The sequence below is a fragment of the Oncorhynchus kisutch genome, linkage group LG12, assembly GCF_002021735.2.
Source record: "Oncorhynchus kisutch isolate 150728-3 linkage group LG12, Okis_V2, whole genome shotgun sequence".
Taxonomy (NCBI): domain Eukaryota; kingdom Metazoa; phylum Chordata; class Actinopteri; order Salmoniformes; family Salmonidae; genus Oncorhynchus; species Oncorhynchus kisutch.
Genome location: NC_034185.2, coordinates 43,079,708 through 43,098,707, shown reverse-complemented (window position 1 = coordinate 43,098,707; position 19,000 = coordinate 43,079,708).

Genomic DNA, 19,000 nt, shown 5'->3' with positions numbered 1-19,000 from the left:
GTGACTTAACCTGTCATCAACCATCGTTGTCCTAAGGTGGGTTTTAATCAGTTTTAGAGCTGAGAACTTTCTCTCGCAAGAAGCATTGCTGACTGGTGTAAACAACAGAAATCTTACAAAGTCTAAATAGCTCATGGAAGTCCTCTTTACAAGGTTCTAGAAACACAACAAAGTCAGGGAGAGTAGACGGTCCCTTCCACTTATCTCTCTCCTATCAAGAAGCTGCTTGGTTTGATGAACCTCATATTTGAGGTCCTCTAAATCTGACTCGAAGGTCTGGGCAAAGGCAAACAGAGGCGCTTCATTCAAGAATGTTGTACTCTTTGTGTTGAGAGACTGGACCCCGCAATTATTCTTTGAAAAAAATGCCTTTGCAGCTCAGCTGTGAGACTGTCAAGCACCTGATAAAAGATAGCTCTTTGGAAGCTCTCACCATCACTTTGGTCACAATTTTTCTGTCCTACAGTGCTCATCATCAATGAGTCGTGAAATCTTAAGCTTCTTTTTTCGGCTGTCTTTTACATACTGTTTGTACACATATTTTGCAGTGCTCTGCACTCTCTTCAACCTATTTCCATAGTTCTCCAAAGTAAGCCTCACTTCTGTAGTCCTGTAATGTGTCTGTAAGGGCACCCCTTAACTCAACTCAACTGATCTATCACCACTATTTTCAAGTTTGATATCCTGTAGCACTCTCAGAACTGCTGGAAGCCTGTCCCTCAGAATACTGCATGCCATGTATCTGCATGCCCACCTTACATCCGTAAGTCTCTGTAGTTCCCTGGGCTGCTGCTGCAGATACAACTCTTTCTGAACTGCAAGCCATATGAGATGAACGTACGGGCCAGATACAAAGTTATAAAGGTTCTGCAGGAGAGCAAAAAAATGTAATTGCCTCAGGCACTGATTTTACAGCATCGACAAGAACCAAATTCAAACTATGTGAACGTAAAATGTAAATCTTGCCCTGTCTTTAATCCGTGCAGACACACCAGAATGCTTTCCGCTGATGACGGATGCACCATCATAGCCTTGCCCCACAAGATTATATCTGTAGTCCAGACCATGTTTTTCAAGGCAATCAATTATCATTTTTGTGAGACCTGCTGCATCTAAGATTTCAGCTGACTGAAAGTGTACAAAGCTTTTGTGGATGGCCACGTTTTTAATAGTACAACTAAAGACATTTGTTATTTTTTTGTTAAATCTTTGGTTTCATCTGCAATTACACAAAAAATGTCACCTTCTTTTACTTGTTATCCTTATTTCACTTTGTATCATCTCAGCTAAGCCCTCAAGAACTTCGTTCTGGATTTGGTGGCTTGTATACTTAGCATTGCCACATGCATTCGTCCTTTTCTTTATGAGAGGGTAATTTTTTGCAATTTCTTCTAAGATTGACAAAAGTTACCCTTGCTGTGAGAGTCATCAGACTCTCGATGACCTCTCTGCTCTATATTTTGAGTGTCAGTTAACAGGAGCACATCTGCAATTGTTTTAATGTAAGTACAGTTTTCCAACACATTATTTTTACTGCCCTCATTTATGACATCTAACATTGATGAGTTGCTGTCAACAGCCCTTTTATGCTGATTCCAAGTGAGTTTTCAACGACAGTCTAGGAACAGTGGGTAAACTGCCTTGTTCAGGGGCAGAACAACAGATTTTTACCTTGTCAGCTTGGGGATTTGATCTTGCAACCTTCCAAACAGTATAGCTTCCGTCCCTCTCCTCGCCCCAACCTGGGCTAGAACCAGGGACCCTCTGCACACATCAACCACAGTCACTCACAAAGCATCATTACCCATCGCGCCATAAAAGCCCATCGCGCCAAGCGACCCTTGCAGAGCAAGGGGAACCACTACCACAGATGTAAACTTAACTTCTTGGATATAGGGGGCGCTATTTTAATTTTGGGATGAAAAACGTTCCGGTTTTAAACAAGATATTTTGTCACGAAAAGATGCTCGACTATAATTGACAGCTTTGGAAAGTAAACACTCTGACGTTTTCTGTGAGTGCCACAGAACTGATGTTACAGGCGAAACCCAGATAAAAATCCAATCATTTTTTGAAACAGCCTCATGCCAATGACTCCTTTTATATGGCTGTGAAGGAAGCTACGTTTTCCACGTTTTCCCCAAGGTGTCTGCAGCATTGTGACGTCTTTTTAGGCATTTCCATTGGAGAATGGCTGTAAGAGCCCATATAGGGCGAGTGGACGCATGGCGTCTCCCAGAGAAAACGTTGCGTAAAATACTGAGGTAGCCATTTTTCCAATAGTTTCTTATGAGAAACCAACTGCCTCCACGGATATATTATTGAATACATATGTTAAAAACACTTTGAGGATGGATCCTAAACAACGTTTGTCGTGTTTCTGTCGATATTATGGAGAAATTTTGAAAAAAGTTCAGCGTTATAGTTGAAGTATTTTCGGTCGATTTCTCAGCCAAGCAGGATGAACAAAAATATAATTTTTTGAAAAAATGAACATTTGCATTCGTCCTTTTCTCTATGAGAGGGTCATTTTTTGCAATTTCTTCTAAGATTGACAAAAGTTACCCTTGCTGTGAGAGTCATCAGACTCTCATCAGAGTCATCAGTCTCCTGAGTGAAAGCATCTGAAGTTCTTCAAAGGTAAATGATTTAATTTGGTTGCTTTTCTTATTTTTGTGAAAATGTTGCCTGCTGCCAGCACAGCCTAGCATAGCATTATGCCATGCTAAACTTACACAAATGCTTGTCTAGCGTTGGCTGGAACACATATTTTGAAAATCTGAGATGACAGTGTTGTTAACAAAAGGCTAAGCTTGTGTTTCAATATATTTATTTCATTTAATTTGCGATTTTCATGAATAGGAAACGTTGCGTTATGGTAATGCGCTTTTGAGGCTATGATTACGCTCCCGGATACGGGATTGCTCGTCGCTAGAGGTTAATGTTAGTCTAAATTGGAAACCGATCTCTCTTATCTGATTAACTGTCTGTTAATGGTGTTACGTTCGTTTGAAGATGGATTGGACCAAGGTGCAGCGTGGTAGGCTTACATTTTCCTTTTTATTAAATGACACCCGAAAATACCAACAAAATACAAAACCGAACGTAAAGTTCTGCAGGGCAAAACAGCAACTATGCAAAAACAAGATCCCACAAACTCAGGTGGAAAACAGGCTGCCCTAAGTATGATCCCCAATCAGAGACAACGATAGACAGCTGCCTCTGATTGGGAACCATATCCGGCCAACAAAGAAATAGAACACATAGATTTGCCCACCCAAGTCACACCCTGACCTCACCAAATAGAGAATAAAAAAGCCCCCCCCCCCCCCGAAGGTGCGGACTCCGGCCGCAAACCTGAACCTATAGGGGAGGGTCCGGGTGGGCATCTCATCTTTGTGGAGGCTCCGTTGCGGGACGCAGACCCCGCTCCGCTTGAGGCTCCCCCCGCTTCGGTGGCACCTCTGGTGCGGGGATCGTCGCCGGGGACTCCGGACCGTAGATCGTTGTCGCGGACTCCGGACCGTAGATCGTCGTCAAAAGGGGGTGAAAACATCTAAATAAATGCTTTCAACAAGAGGTGAAATGAGATGTCAATCAGCATCAAACTGCCAGTAGCGAATTAGCCACCCTGGTCACCACTCTGGCTCCGCCCTTGTCTGTTCTTTACTTTACTTTTTATATTTTGACAACTTTTACCTCACTACATTGGGGGTGGCAGGTTAGAGCATTGGGCCAGTAACCAAAAGGTTGCTGGATCAAATCCCTGAGCCGAGTTCTGCAAGACACTTGTTCCCCAGTAGGCCATCATTGTAAATAAGAAATTGGCCTAGTTAAATTTAAATGTAAACTATTCCTAAAGAAAATTATGTACTTTATACATTTTCCCTGACACACAAAAGCACTCCTTCTATTTTGAATGCTTAGCAGGACAGGAAAAAAATTCAATTCACACACTAATCAAGAGAACATCCCTGGTCATCCCTACTGCCTCTTATTTGGTGGACTCACAAAACACAAATGCTTAGTTTTTAAATTATGTCTGAGTGTTGGAGCATGCCCCTGGCCAGGGACTTTACTAGAGATTCATGGATAGGGGGGCTACGACTCTTTTAGGGGGGTCTGGAATACTTCCTCCTGTCCATTTACTGTTAGCTACTTCTGAGGCTTGAGACTGCTAGCTAACGTTAACCAAAATGCTAGCTACAAGTAGGTCTAAGGGTGCACGTACACTAGATAATGGTAAATTGCTGTGTGCCGCTTAGGCCGCCCATTGTGACTCGCTTATGGGCATGCTGGCAGCATATGGCAGCATACAGCAGCATGTTCCATTGTGCATCAATAATTCAGCATAGCAAGTTTGTATGAAGGTCTGGTTATTAAATGCTAGCTAATAGTAATAGTAATATCCTCTAAAACGCTCTGGTGACAAACAAACTTTGCTTTCCTGTTTCCAATTGTCCACATGGCTGGGAGAACCTATTCAAGTAAGTAAATACATTTTGAAAATGTATTTTTTTAAATTATTAGCTAACTATCTACAGTGCAGACTAACTCAAATGAGCTGCTAAATGAGCTCGCTAGTTAGTTGACTAGCTTGCTATCTAGCCAACTTCACATACTGTATAGATAGCTAAGTGAATTAAATATCACCAGCTACCTATCTTGATGTATTTATCACTGTAAAAACCTAACTCCAAATGCATTTATAGGTATCTATGGAGGAGCCTTGGAGGAGCCTTGGAGGAGCCTTGGAGGAGCCTTGGAGGAGGGTGAAAGGATAGCAGCCCCAAATGTCAATGTGAGAGAGTAGGCTATTCTGGATAGGGCAGGTACTTGTGTAGTTCCTGTCCCTAGAAGTGAGGACGGAGATAACAGTAACATAATATTCAGTGCGGTGTAATTTCACTATAATGAAGTCTGTTTCTTGTGAGGTTTTCTGTCCTCAGATAAAGAGAGCTATGAAAGCCTATCTGCATATGAAGAGGTCCCAATGAAGAGCAGTGGTTCTCAGTACTGGTCCTGGGGACTCAAAGGGATGCACATTGTTGTTTTTGCCTTAGCACTGCACAGCTGATTGAAATGATCAACTAATCATCAAGTTTTGAGGGGTATTTCTGTGTTCATTTGTGATCCTTGATATGATCCTGCTTTGGTCACATGCTACACATGCACATATGTGGGCCCATGCATCTATCAATCCAATGTTATCATGATTTGTTATCAGGGATATTATACTTTAGTAATCAACAATGACCTGGTGATGTAAAAGTCTAATAATTCCATTGTCTTCCATATTCCTACAGATACCTTGTAACTGGAGATTCCTTCAAGACGATTGCCTTCAGTTAACGTGTAGTGCACTGCAAGGTTGGGTGACTAGGGCCATCTGGGACTGCCTGCTGGAGGAATTCAGGTTTGTGAAGGCTACCTGTGTCCTGCATAACATCATGACGATGGATACGAGGACCAGGGGTGGATCTCCAGCACGCCGCCGTGTGCCAGAGGAGAAGTCTGGATGTCAGGATGTTTCAAGGATGGGGTCCAACAACGCAGCAAGAGAGACAATCCGTGTGCGGAAGATCTTCACCTCCTACTTCGAAGAGGGTGCTGTTCCCTGGCAACACCATAGACTACACTATGCACAACCAAAGGCTCTTTTAAGAGCCATTCAATTTGCAATAAGAGTGTTAATCCATTTACTTAGCTACGTTAACCGCAGTTGTTCAATCCCCAGTTTCTCTCCCTTTGATTTCTACTTCTCAGGTGAGGGTGCTGTTTAGGTAAGGGTGTGATGTACCTGTATGTACAGTAACAAAACAGGCTCCTTTAAGAGTCACCCATATTTAAAAAATGTAGAACAGTTAGACACCCTTTAACCCACACCTACACAATCATGTATCAATCTGATTGATGGATTGTGTTGTGCAGTAAGCAGGCTCAAATGTATAACTGTGGCTCCTTCCACCTTCAAAGAACAGGCAAGAGGGCCAACAATGGAGAAATGTAAGACACTTCATTATTTCTATAACTACACTATAAGTTTGTCCTCGTGTGCCCATTCATGTTTTTCAACATTAAGTACCCTGCAGCCACTTAGTGTGGCGTGGACACCAGGTGAGGCCACACACACAGATTCCTGTTGAACACTGACTCTTCAACTACCTTATTTTCTCAGTTGCTCTCCTTCACTTCATCCTTCTCTCCTCTTCTCCCTAAATTCTCTATGTTATATCAGCTGTGTTGGTGAACCCCTCCCACATCTGAACTGGCTACATAGAGGGCACTTGGACAGGTAACCTCTTTGGGATAGGGGGCAACATTTTCACTTTTGGATAAATAGTGTGCCCAATTTCAACTTCCTGCTACTCATGCCAAGAATATAAGATAGGGATGTTATTATTCGACTTGGATAGAAAACACTCTGAAGTTTCTAAAACGGTTTGAATCATGTCTGTGAGTATAACAGAACTTATGTAGCAGGCAAAACCCCGAGGACTAACCGTTCAGATTTGGGTTTTTTAAAGTCTCTGTCTGTTCAGTGAGTTCTCGTTGGCAAACGATATTTCTTAGGAACTGGTTTTCAGTTCCTACCGCTTCCACTGGATGTCACCAGTCTTTGGAATTTGGTTGAGGTTATTCATTAGTGCAATGAAGAAGTACGGCCATCTAGGAACTGGGTAACACTGTTGAGAGTGCGCAAGACATGAAAAGCAGCATGGTCTTCCTGTATTGAACACAGATAGACCCGTCTACAATTTGATCGATTATTAAAGTTTAAAAATACCTAAAGTTGTATTACAAAAGTAGTTTGAAATATTTTGGCAAAGTTTATTGGCAACTTTTGAAATATTTTGTAGTCACGTTGCGCATTTTGGAAGCAGTTTTTTTCTGGATCAAAAGCACTTTATAAATTGACATTTGGATATATAATAACGGAATTCATCGAACAAAAGGACCAATTGTGATGTTTATGGGACATATTGGAGTGCCAACAAAAGAAGTTCGTCAAAGGTAATGCATGTTTTATATTTTATTTCTGCGTTTTGTGTAGCACCAGGGTTGTAATATGCTACCCTCTTTGTTGACTGTTGTGCTATCATCAGATAATAGCTTCTTATGCTTTCGCCGAAAAGCCTTTTTAAAATCTGACATGTTGGCTGGATTCACAACGAGTGTAGCTTTTAATTGAGTATCTAACATGTGTGATTTAATGAAAGTTTGATTTTTATATATATTTTTTTGAATTTGCCACGCTGCATTTTCCCTGTTTTTTGCCCAAGTGGGATGCAACCGTCCCCTATACCATAAGAAGTAACAGGAAGTATTATTAAGAAATGCTATACATTGAAATACAGATAGCGATGCAGTAGTCCCAGAGTTAATGATCCAAGGTCAGGTTTGCATTTCACCTGATTATTATAATGGACAGCTGTGCTGCCCTGTTCTGAGCCAATTGCAATTTAGTGTTGTTAGTGTTGTTAAGGCAGAGCATCACTTTATTATAGACAGACTTCTCCCCATCCTAGGTACTACTGCATCAATATGTTTCGACCATGACAGTTTACAATCTAGTGTTACTCCAAGCAGTTTAGTCATCTCAACTTGCTCAATTTCCACATTATTTATGTAGTGTTGTAATGCTTGCTATGTGTAATAGGTTCTGCCCTAGCCACCAGTAATTCCACTAAACTACACTATATCCCGTCTGAGAATGTTCTGCCGTCTGTGCCGTCAACATAGGCAGGCTGCTAAGAGGGATGTGTCAAAGTGCCCTTTTATTGAAATAGGGGCCCAGATTCATCGTCTGGACTATATTAACCGGCACCCAGGGACAGAGCACCACATGGAAAGAGTGAGGGCTCATGCATTGCTGGCTAAAGGTAAAGATTGTTCAATTTGATTCTTCCGTTTCTCAAAATCTCTTCTAATGTAAAAGATGCCTAAGATTGTGCACTAACCGTGGCTCAATAATAACGCATTACGCCTGTTGCTGTTCACAGGCTCCTCAGTCATGGTTGCATTCAAGCCAACCACAATGCTTAAGCACAAGACCATCATTGTTTTTTTTGGATGTCTGTACCATATAACAAAATGGGGCAGGCCCATCACACAAACTTCCCAGAACCGCTGAACCTTGCTGAATTACTGGGTTGTGATTATTTCACAAAACTCAAGGTGAATGAGGGCTCCACAATTCTGTTGTAACGTAGAAGTCCGTCACTGACCGCGGGCAGCATTTGGTACTTTAAAGCACGCACACATTAATCACTCCTCCCTGCTCCGTTATCAGATAAGTTAACAATGTGAGTCGACACACAAGTTAACTTCTCTATCTTAGTACATACATTTCACACTTACGTCAGTAACCGGTTATGGGATAAAGAAATAAACAGACAAGTGTTCATATTTAATATAAGCAAGATTTATTATACTTATCAATGTTATGGATGAGCGCGTTTGTTTGTTTGTTTGTTTGTTTGCTCTGTTCCTCTCTCTCTCTCTCTCCTTCAGGGTATGCTGGATAAGGACCCGAGATAAGGAAATTGGGCGGACTTTGTAGTGTAAATGGGCATATTGAAAGACACTATGTAATTGTGATGTAATTTTGTAAATGTTATATTTTGATTTAGTTTCATAAAAAAACGTGTTGCAATGTATATACTTTATGTTTAGTTAAATGGAAAATGTAGGTTTGAATAGGTCATTGCTTAATTAATTAGTGTTAATTGTTCTGAGAGGAAGGGCTAGCCCTACAAAAGGAGCCTCTCTTTCAGTTCACAGGGAGGCATTTTGGATTGAGCTGTGGATGGGGGAAGCATTGTTTTTAAGCTGTCCCATAAGGTATACGGTTGATGGCAGTACTGTTGTTTTTGTTCCGGAATCACTATGTAAAATAAACACGGAAGAACGGAATAACTTTTGCGGCTCCGCCATCTTTTTTATTTTGATAGAGGTTAGGTTTTCCAGTTTAGCCTTCTGGCCTACTCTGTGACATCTGTCATTGTCAAGTCACACATAAAAGTGGACAAAATGTTGAAGGAGGAGCCTATCCTCCATGCCATCCAGACATTTTTTAAAAACCTTTATTTAACTAGGCAAGTCAAGAACAAATTCTTATTTTCAACGACAGTCTAGGAATTTGATCTTGCAACCTTTTGGTTACAAGTCCAACAATCAACAATCTTACCACTAGGCTACTGCCACCCCATTAGAACCATTGGCCTTGAGGCTGATGAAACTACAGATGTGGCAACTAATAAGCAGCTGGATTTACATGTCAGGTATTATTTCAATAAAAGTTACACAATTATTTTGAATAGTGATATTCTACAGTAATAATGTAATTGTGTTGGTTTTCCAGATACATGGACCAATAGGGACACTTTTACAACCAGTTCCTAGACTTGGTGTCAGTCCCTGATGGAAAGGCAGACACCATTGTTGCTGCAATCAAGGAGGTGCTGCACATCAAAAAGATACCAACAGAGAGATTGTATGGACTGGGCACTGATGGGGCTACAGTGATGACTGGTACACCACACAAAGTCTTAGAATTAACAATAAAACATTTTTTACAGTGTCTTGTGATACTAATTATTTTCCTCATCTTCAAACAGGATAACATAGTGGTGTGGCAAAACGGCTAAAGGATGCCTTGCTGTGGATGCTGTCTGTGGCTTGTGTTACCCACCGCCTTGCTCTGGCCTGTAAAGATGTTTCAGCTGAGGTCCCCTATATGGACACTTTCAAGAAGCACCTGCAGCAGCTCCATAGTTACTTTGCCAAAAACAATAACAAGACTGAAGTCTTAAAAGCTGCTTCAGTGACCCTAGGCCTTCAGTACTTAAAAGTGAAGGTGAGATTATGCATCACTTTTCTTCACTTGGCTACTCTGCGCTCATCTTGTTTACCTACTGCATCTACACTCAAAATAAATCTATTTTTCAGGAAGTGAAGGTAGCTACTGGCTGTTGCTAACCTTCAGGGAAACCTCAGCGCAGTGCTGGCTGCATTGGCTGAGGACGTAGAGGTGAACCGATGCCCAACTGCTAAGGGCCTCTAAGCTTTCTGTGGGGGCAGCTCTACCCCTGCCTTAGCAAACTGGCACCAATCATACTGACTATACCGGTGTCTTCCATTAATTGTGAGAGGGACTTCTCTGCAATGAAATGAGTAAGAACATTTGAATATGAAAGTAGATCCTCTTTGTCCCTCACCCTTCTCTTATTATTCTTTCTGCTATTGCAGGTCAAAACAGACTTGAGGAACAGACTGCAAGGAGAGCATCTAGCCACCTGCATGCGGCTCTCCATCAACGGCCCCCTCATCAAGGAGCTCAATAATATATAGTGTTTTCTTTGTATATATTTCGTATATATTTTTTATATTTTTAATCTCAATTTCCATCTACGGACTGAACTCCTGCAACCCGCCTCAACCAATGTGGTACAGATCTGTTATTTTTTTTACACTTTGGAACTGGAAACCCCATCAGAAGCTAGCCAGCTAACTAGCTAGTAGACAGTTTGCCACTGCTAGCGGTCATTACTATTAACTCGGACATCAGCCAGCCTCAGCCCGGTCAATTCCTGCCAGTCTGCACAGCGCAATGTCAACCCAGAGCATATCGGACTTCTTTTTCTCTACCACATCTCCGGATTCCTACCGCAAGCTCTGAATCTTTACACCGGATCATCACAGCTACCTAGCTGCTATCCGAGTGGCTACTCCTGGCTAACTTCTCTGTCCCGAAGAATGCACCAGTTAGCCTGGAGCTAGCCTCAAGCTACGCCTATCTCCCGGCTAGCCGAAGAGGTCCATCAGCCAATTATTGGGCTACAATACCTATTTTGCCAATTGGCCTAGACCATTTTACTGCCGATTTGGAGCCTGACTAACTATAACATTTTCTGACAAGATCGAACTGCCAAAGGGGGCGGAGTTGCAATCTACTGCAGAGAGAGCCTGCAGAGTTCTGTCATACTATCCAGGTCTGTGCCCCAACAATTCAAGCTTCTACTTTTAAAAATCCACCTTTCCAGAAACAAGTCTCTCACCATTTCCACTTGTTATAGACCCCCTTCAGCCCCCAGCTGTGCCCTGGACACCATATGTGAATTGATTGCCCCTATCTATCTTCCGAGTTCGTACTGTGAGGTGACCTAAACTGGGACATGCTTAACACCCCGGCCAGCCTACAATCTAAGCTAGATGCCCTCAATCTCACACAAATGATCAAGGAACCTACCAGGTACAACCCTAAATCTGTAACCATGGGCAACCCTCTTAGATATCATCTTGACCAACTTGTCCTCTAAATACACCTTTTCTGTCTTCAACCAGGATCTCAGCGATCACTGCCTCATTGCCTGTGTGCGTAATGAGTCTGTGGTCAAACGATCACCCGTCATCACTGTCAAAACGCTCCCTAAAACACATCAGCGAGCAGGCCTTTCTAATCGACCTGACCCTGGTATCCTGGAAGGATATTGACCTCATCCCGTCAGTAGAGGATGCCTGGTTGCTCTTTAAAACCTCTTAGAGCTACCCCTTACTTTTCTCAATTTCTGCCTGAAGACATGCCCAAATCTAACTGACTGTAGCTCAGGCACAGAATCAAGGATATGCATATTCTTGGTACCATTTGAAAGAAAACACTCTGACGTTTGTGTAAATGTGAATTGCATGTAGGAGAATATAACACAATAGATCTGGTTTAGATAATACAATCAAAAAAAACATACGTTTTTAAATTTTTTATTGTTGTATCATCATCTTTAAAATCATCAAGATAAAACAAACATTCAGATAGGATGATGGGGACAATTTCAGTGAAAAACAAAATGAGTGTGCGACATGACATTTATCATGAAGTGACCCAGGTGTCCCACACAAGTAGCCCAAATGTACCCAAGTGGCCAAATTGGTTTTAGGTATACATTTTGAAACAAATAACTATATACAAAATGCCAAAATGGTATTCTAACACACACCCCCAAAAAATGTAGAAAAAAATATGGAAAAAAATATGAAGAAAAAATATATACATTTACAAAATACTGGGTAACTATTTACACACTTTCAATATTTGGAAGACCCTCAGTCCTCTATCAAATCAAATGTATTTATATCTTCGTACATCAGCTAATATCTCAGTGCTGTACAGAAACCCAGCCTAAAACCCCAGCAAGCAATGCAGGCGTAGAAGCACAGTGGCTAGGAAAAACTCCCTAAAAAAGGCCAACCCTAGGCAGAAACCTAGAGAGGAACCAGGCTATGAGGGGTGGCCAGTCCTCTTCTGGCTGTGCCGGGTGGAGATTATAACAGAACATGGCCGAGATTTTCAAAAGTTCATAGATGACCAGCAGGGTCAAATAATAATAATCACAGTAGTTGTAGAGGATGCAACAGGACAGCACCTCAAGAGTAAATGTGAACTGTTTAGGGTTCCATAGCCACAGGCAGAACAGTTGAAACTGGAACAGCAGCAGGGCCAGGTGGACTGGGGACAGCAAAGGAGTCATCATGCCAAGTAGTCCTGACGCATGGTCCTAGGGCTTAGGTCCTCCGAGAGAGAGAAAGAGAGAATTAGAGAGAGCATACTTAAATTCACACAGGACACTGGAAAAGACAGAAGAAGTACTCCAGATATAACAAACTGACCCTAGCCCCCCGATACATACACTACTGCAGCATAAATACTGGAGGCTGAGACAGGAGGGGTCAGGAGACACTGTGGCCCAATCCGATGAGACCCCGGACAGGGCCAAACAGGAAGGATATAGCCCCACCCACTTTGCCAAAGCTCTACACAATATTGTGCTGCTGATGCCAGGTGCCATAGCAGTCTCTTTCTGCTGTAAAGTGAGTATCAACAGGTATAATAAACAGATATATATGAATATATTATTATAAACCTGCTAGATCTACTGTCTCTTTTATATTATGACATTTCAGCTAGGTCTACTGTCTCTATAATATGATAGACCAGCTAGATCTACTGTCTTTATTATATTACAACAGACCAGCTGTATCTACTGTCTCCATTTCACTTTGGCCATTGTTGTGGGCCTGCCCTCCCCTCAACAGCCTCAAATAGGCTATTTCATGTGGGTTGGGGTGGGGCGGCAGACACATGCATCTCACATTTCATGACATTATATGTTTATATAATGCTTCTAAAATTTAACCTCTAGTGACACCCCATCCTGTGAACAGGACCGTTGTCATCATCTGACACTGATTAGCATAACGCAACGGACATGAATATTCCTAGAAAATATTCCTATTCATGAAAATCACAAGTGAAATACATTGAGACACAGCTTAACCTTTTAATCACCCTGTCATCTCAGATTTTCAAAATATGCTTTACAGCCAAAGCTAGACAAGCATTTGTGTAAGTTTATCGATAGCGTATTATAGCATTTTGTCCAGCTAGCAGCAGGTAACTTGGTCACGGAAATCAGAAAAGCAATACAATTTAATTGTTTACCTTTGATGAGCTTCGGATGTTTTCACTCACGAGACTCCCAGTTAGATAGCCAATGTTCCTTTTTTCCAAAAATATTAGTTTTGTAGGCGAAATAGCTCCGTTTGTTCTTCACATTTGACTGAGAAATCGGCCCGGAAATTTCAGTCATGAAAACTCAAATTCAAAATTAGCTCCATAAAATCGACAGAAACATGGCAAATGTTGTTAACTGCATTACCACGTGTTTTTCAACCTTCCCAAACAACGGTCGTTTTGACCACTTTCGGAGCATTTTTGAGGAAAACATTTCAGCAAGCTACAATCTTCCCCTGCTTCTCTGCTCTTCATAGAAAAAGTCGGATTTCAAATCGGGGCTACCAATCTGTAACTATGGCCGTTTTTGTAACCCATCGCCTCACTTTCAAGTGTCTGTAAATCATGCCAGCAGCAAGGCAATTTATTACTTTCCCAAACAACTATCGTTTTGACCACTAAACAAACAGTTACACAAACATAGTTTGGCATAAAATCTTCCTCTACTTCTATGCTTCTCAAGGGCGGAAACGCTTTTAATATTGGGTCTACCGTTCTCGAGGGAGAGCGATTTAAGAAACCCCTCACCTGCTCTTCACTAACAGCTCTATGTGTCAATTCTGATATTCCAAAACGGAACCGTTGGCTAGGATACTCGCAGACGCTGCAGGGCCAAAATCATGAGGAGACGCTCCTCCTACACCGTTTAAGCTAGAAATGCCGTTCCAATATCAACAAATTCGCAACGGTCTCGATCAAGTTGTTTGTATAGAATTTTTTATATCTGTTATACTGTTTCCGTTTTTCACTTTCTTGTCCTCTTTATGTCCTCCTACCGCATTCATTGGATCTCTCAAGAAACTCAAGTGCCCCATTGTGACGTCATCACTTCCAAGAAAGATACAGAAAGAGAAAGACAGAAAGAGAGAGAAAGAAAGAGACAGAGACAGAAAGAGGACACAGAGAGAGACAGAGACAGACAGACAGAGCTAGAAAGAGACAGACAAAGAGACAGAGACAGAGAGAGACAGAGAGAGACAGAGACAGAGTCAGACAGAGAAAGAGACAGACAGAGAATGAGACAGAAAGAGACAGACAGAGACATAGACCGACAGAGAATGAGACAGACAGAGACAGACAGAGACAGACAGAGACAGACAGAGACAGAAAGAGACAGAGACAAAAAGAGACAGACAGAAAGAGACAGAAAGAGACAGAAAGAGACAGACAGACAGAGACAGACAGAGACAGAAAGAGACAGACAGAGACAGAGACAGACCGAGAAAGAGACAGACAGAGACATAGACCGACAGAGAATGAGACAGAAAGAGACAGACAGAGACAGAAATTGAGACAGAAAGAGACAGACAGGGAAAGAGACAGAGGCAGAGACAGAATGAGACAGAGACAGAAAGAGACAGACAACAGACATAGAAAGATACAGAGAAAGACAAACAGATACAGAGACAGACAGAGACAGAGAGACAGACAGAGACAGAATGAGACAGAAAGAGACAGAGACAGACATAGAAAGATACAGAGAAAGACAAACAGATACAGAGACAGATAGAGACAGAGACAGAGACAGACATAGAAAGAGACAGACAGAGAAAGACATTGAGACAGACAGAGACAGAGAGAGAAAGAGAGACAGACAGAGACAGACAGAAAGATAGAGACAGAGAGAGGCAGAGATAGACAGAGAGACAGAGAAAGTGACAGACAGAGACAGACAGACATAGAAAGAGACAGAAAAAGACAGAAAGAGACAGAAAGACAGAGAAATAGACAGACAGAGACAGAGACCGAGAGAGACAGAGAGAGACCGAGAGAGACAGAGAGAGACAGAGACAGACAGAGACAGACAGTGACAGAGAGAGACAGAGACAGAGAAAGAAAACAAATCCAATTTTGAAAAACTCCCATATCTACTGGGTGAAATTCCACAGTGTGCCATCACGGCAGCAAGATTTGTGACCTGTTGCCACGAGAAAAGGGCAACCATTGAAGAACAAACACCATTGTAAATACAACCCATATTTATGCTTATTTATTTTATCTTGTGTCCTTTAACCATTTGTACATTGTTAAAACACTGTATATATATATAAGATGACATTTGTAAGGTCTTTATTGTTTTGAAACTTCTGTATGTGTAATGTTTACTGTACATTTTTTTTGTTTTTCACTTTATATATTCACTTTGTATGTTGTCTACCTCACTTGCTTTGGCAATGTTAACACATGTTTCCCATGCCAATAAAGCCCTTGAATTGAATTGAATTGAAAGAGACAGACAGACAGAGACAGAATGAGATCGACAGAGAAAGAAATTGAGACCGAAAGAGACAGACAGAGAAAGAGAGAGACAGAGAAAGAGACAGAAAGAGACAGACAGAGAAAGAGAGAGACAGAGAAAGAGACAGAAATAGACAGACAGACACAGAGACCAAGAGAGACCGAGAGAGACAGAGACAGACAGAGAAAGAGACATAAAGAGACAGAGAGAGACAGAGATAGACAGATACAGACAGAGAAAGATACAGAAAGAGACAGAGACAGAGACAGAAAGAGACAGACAGAGAAAGGATTTGAGACAGAAAGTGACAGAGACAGACAGAGAATGATACAGACAGAGACAGAGACAAAGACAGAGTGAGACAGATACAGAAAGAGAGAGATAGAGACAGACAGAGACAGACAGAGAAAGAGACATAAAAGAGACAGAAAGAGACAGATAGAGACAGAAAGAGACAGAATGAGACAGAGAAAGAAATTGAGACAGAGAGAGAAAATGAGACAGACAGAGAAAGAGACAGACAGATAGAGACAGAAAGAGAGAAAGACACAGAAAGAGACAGACAGAGACAGAATGAGACAGAGACAGAAATAGACAGACAGAGAAAGGATTTGAGACAGAAAGAGACAGAGACAGACAGAGAAAGAGACAGAAAGAGACAGAGACAGTGACGGAGAGAGACAGAGAAAGAAATTGAGACAGAGAGAGAAAGAGACAGACAGACAGACAGACAGACAGACAGACAGACAGACAGACAGACAGACAGACAGACAGACAGACAGACAGACAGACAGACAGACAGACAGACAGACAGACAGACAGACAGACAGACAGACAGACAGACAGACAGACAGAAAGAGACAGATAGAGAAAGACTGAGACAGACAGAGAAAGAGACAGACAGAGAAAGAGACAGACAGAGACAGAATGAGACAGAAAGAGACAGAGACAGACATAGAAAGATACAGAGAAAGACAAACAGATACAGAGACAGATAGAGACAGAGACAGAGACAGACATAGAAAGAGACAGACAGAGAAAGACATTGAGACAGACAGAGACAGAGAGAGAAAGAGAGACAGACAGAGACAGACAGAAAGATAGAGACAGAGAGAGGCAGAGATAGACAGAGAGACAGAGAAAGTGACAGACAGAGACAGACAGACATAGAAAGAGACAGAAAAAGACAGAAAGAGACAGAAAGACAGAGAAATAGACAGACAGAGACAGAGACCGAGAGAGACAGAGAGAGACCGAGAGAGACAGAGAGAGACAGAGACAGACAGAGACAGACAGTGACAGAGAGAGACAGAGACAGAGAAAGAAAACAAATCCAATTTTGAAAAACTCCCATATCTACTGGGTGAAATTCCACAGTGTGCCATCACGGCAGCAAGATTTGTGACCTGTTGCCACGAGAAAAGGGCAAACATTGAAGAACAAACACCATTGTAAATACAACCCATATTTATGCTTATTTATTTTATCTTGTGTCCTTTAACCATTTGTACATTGTTAAAACACTGTATATATATATAAGATGACATTTGTAAGGTCTTTATTGTTTTGAAACTTCTGTATGTGTAATGTTTACTGTACATTTTTTTTGTTTTTCACTTTATATATTCACTTTGTATGTTGTCTACCTCACTTGCTTTGGCAATGTTAACACATGTTTCCCATGCCAATAAAGCCCTTGAATTGAATTGAATTGAAAGAGACAGACAGACAGAGACAGAATGAGATCGACAGAGAAAGAAATTGAGACCGAAAGAGACAGACAGAGAAAGAGAGAGACAGAGAAAGAGACAGAAAGAGACAGACAGAGAAAGAGAGAGACAGAGAAAGAGACAGAAATAGACAGACAGACACAGAGACCAAGAGAGACCGAGAGAGACAGAGACAGACAGAGAAAGAGACATAAAGAGACAGAGAGAGACAGAGATAGACAGATACAGACAGAGAAAGATACAGAAAGAGACAGAGACAGAGACAGAAAGAGACAGACAGAGAAAGGATTTGAGACAGAAAGTGACAGAGACAGACAGAGAATGATACAGACAGAGACAGAGACAAAGACAGAGTGAGACAGATACAGAAAGAGAGAGATAGAGACAGACAGAGACAGACAGAGAAAGAGACATAAAAGAGACAGAAAGAGACAGATAGAGACAGAAAGAGACAGAATGAGACAGAGAAAGAAATTGAGACAGAGAGAGAAAATGAGACAGACAGAGAAAGAGACAGACAGATAGAGACAGAAAGAGAGAAAGACACAGAAAGAGACAGACAGAGACAGAATGAGACAGAGACAGAAATAGACAGACAGAGAAAGGATTTGAGACAGAAAGAGACAGAGACAGACAGAGAAAGAGACAGAAAGAGACAGAGACAGTGACGGAGAGAGACAGAGAAAGAAATTGAGACAGAGAGAGAAAGAGACAGACAGACAGACAGACAGACAGACAGACAGACAGACAGACAGACAGACAGACAGACAGAAAGAGACAGATAGAGAAAGACTGAGACAGACAGAGAAAGAGACAGACAGAGAAAGAGACAGACAGAGACAGAATGAGACAGAGTCAGAAAGAGAAAGAAACAGAAGACTGAGACAGACAGAGAAAGAGACAGACAGAGAAAGAGACAGAGACAGAAATAGACAGAGACAGACAGAGAAAGAGATGGAGACAGATAGAGACAGAGACAGAGACAGACATGGACAGACAGAGACAGGCAGAGAATGATACAGACAGAGACAGAGACAAAGACAGAGTGAGACAGATACAAAAAGAGAGAGATAGAGACAGACAGAGAAAGAGACAGAGACTGACAGAGTCTGACAGAGACAGACAGAGACAGAATGAGACAGAATGAGACAGACAGTAAGAAATAGAGACAGAAAGAGACAGAGACAAACAGAGAAAGAGATAGAGACAGACAGAAAGAGAGACAGAGACAGAATGAGAGATAAAGTAATTGAGACAGAGAAAGAAATTGAGACAGAGACAGACAGAAAGAGACAGATGGAGACAGAGACATAAAGAGAATGATAGCGAAATACAGAAAGAGACAGAAAGAGACAGACAGAGACAGAGAGACAGACAGACACTGAGACAGAAAGAGACAGACAGAGACAGAAAGAGACAGACAGAGAAAGAAATTGAGACAGACTGAGAAAGAGACAGAGA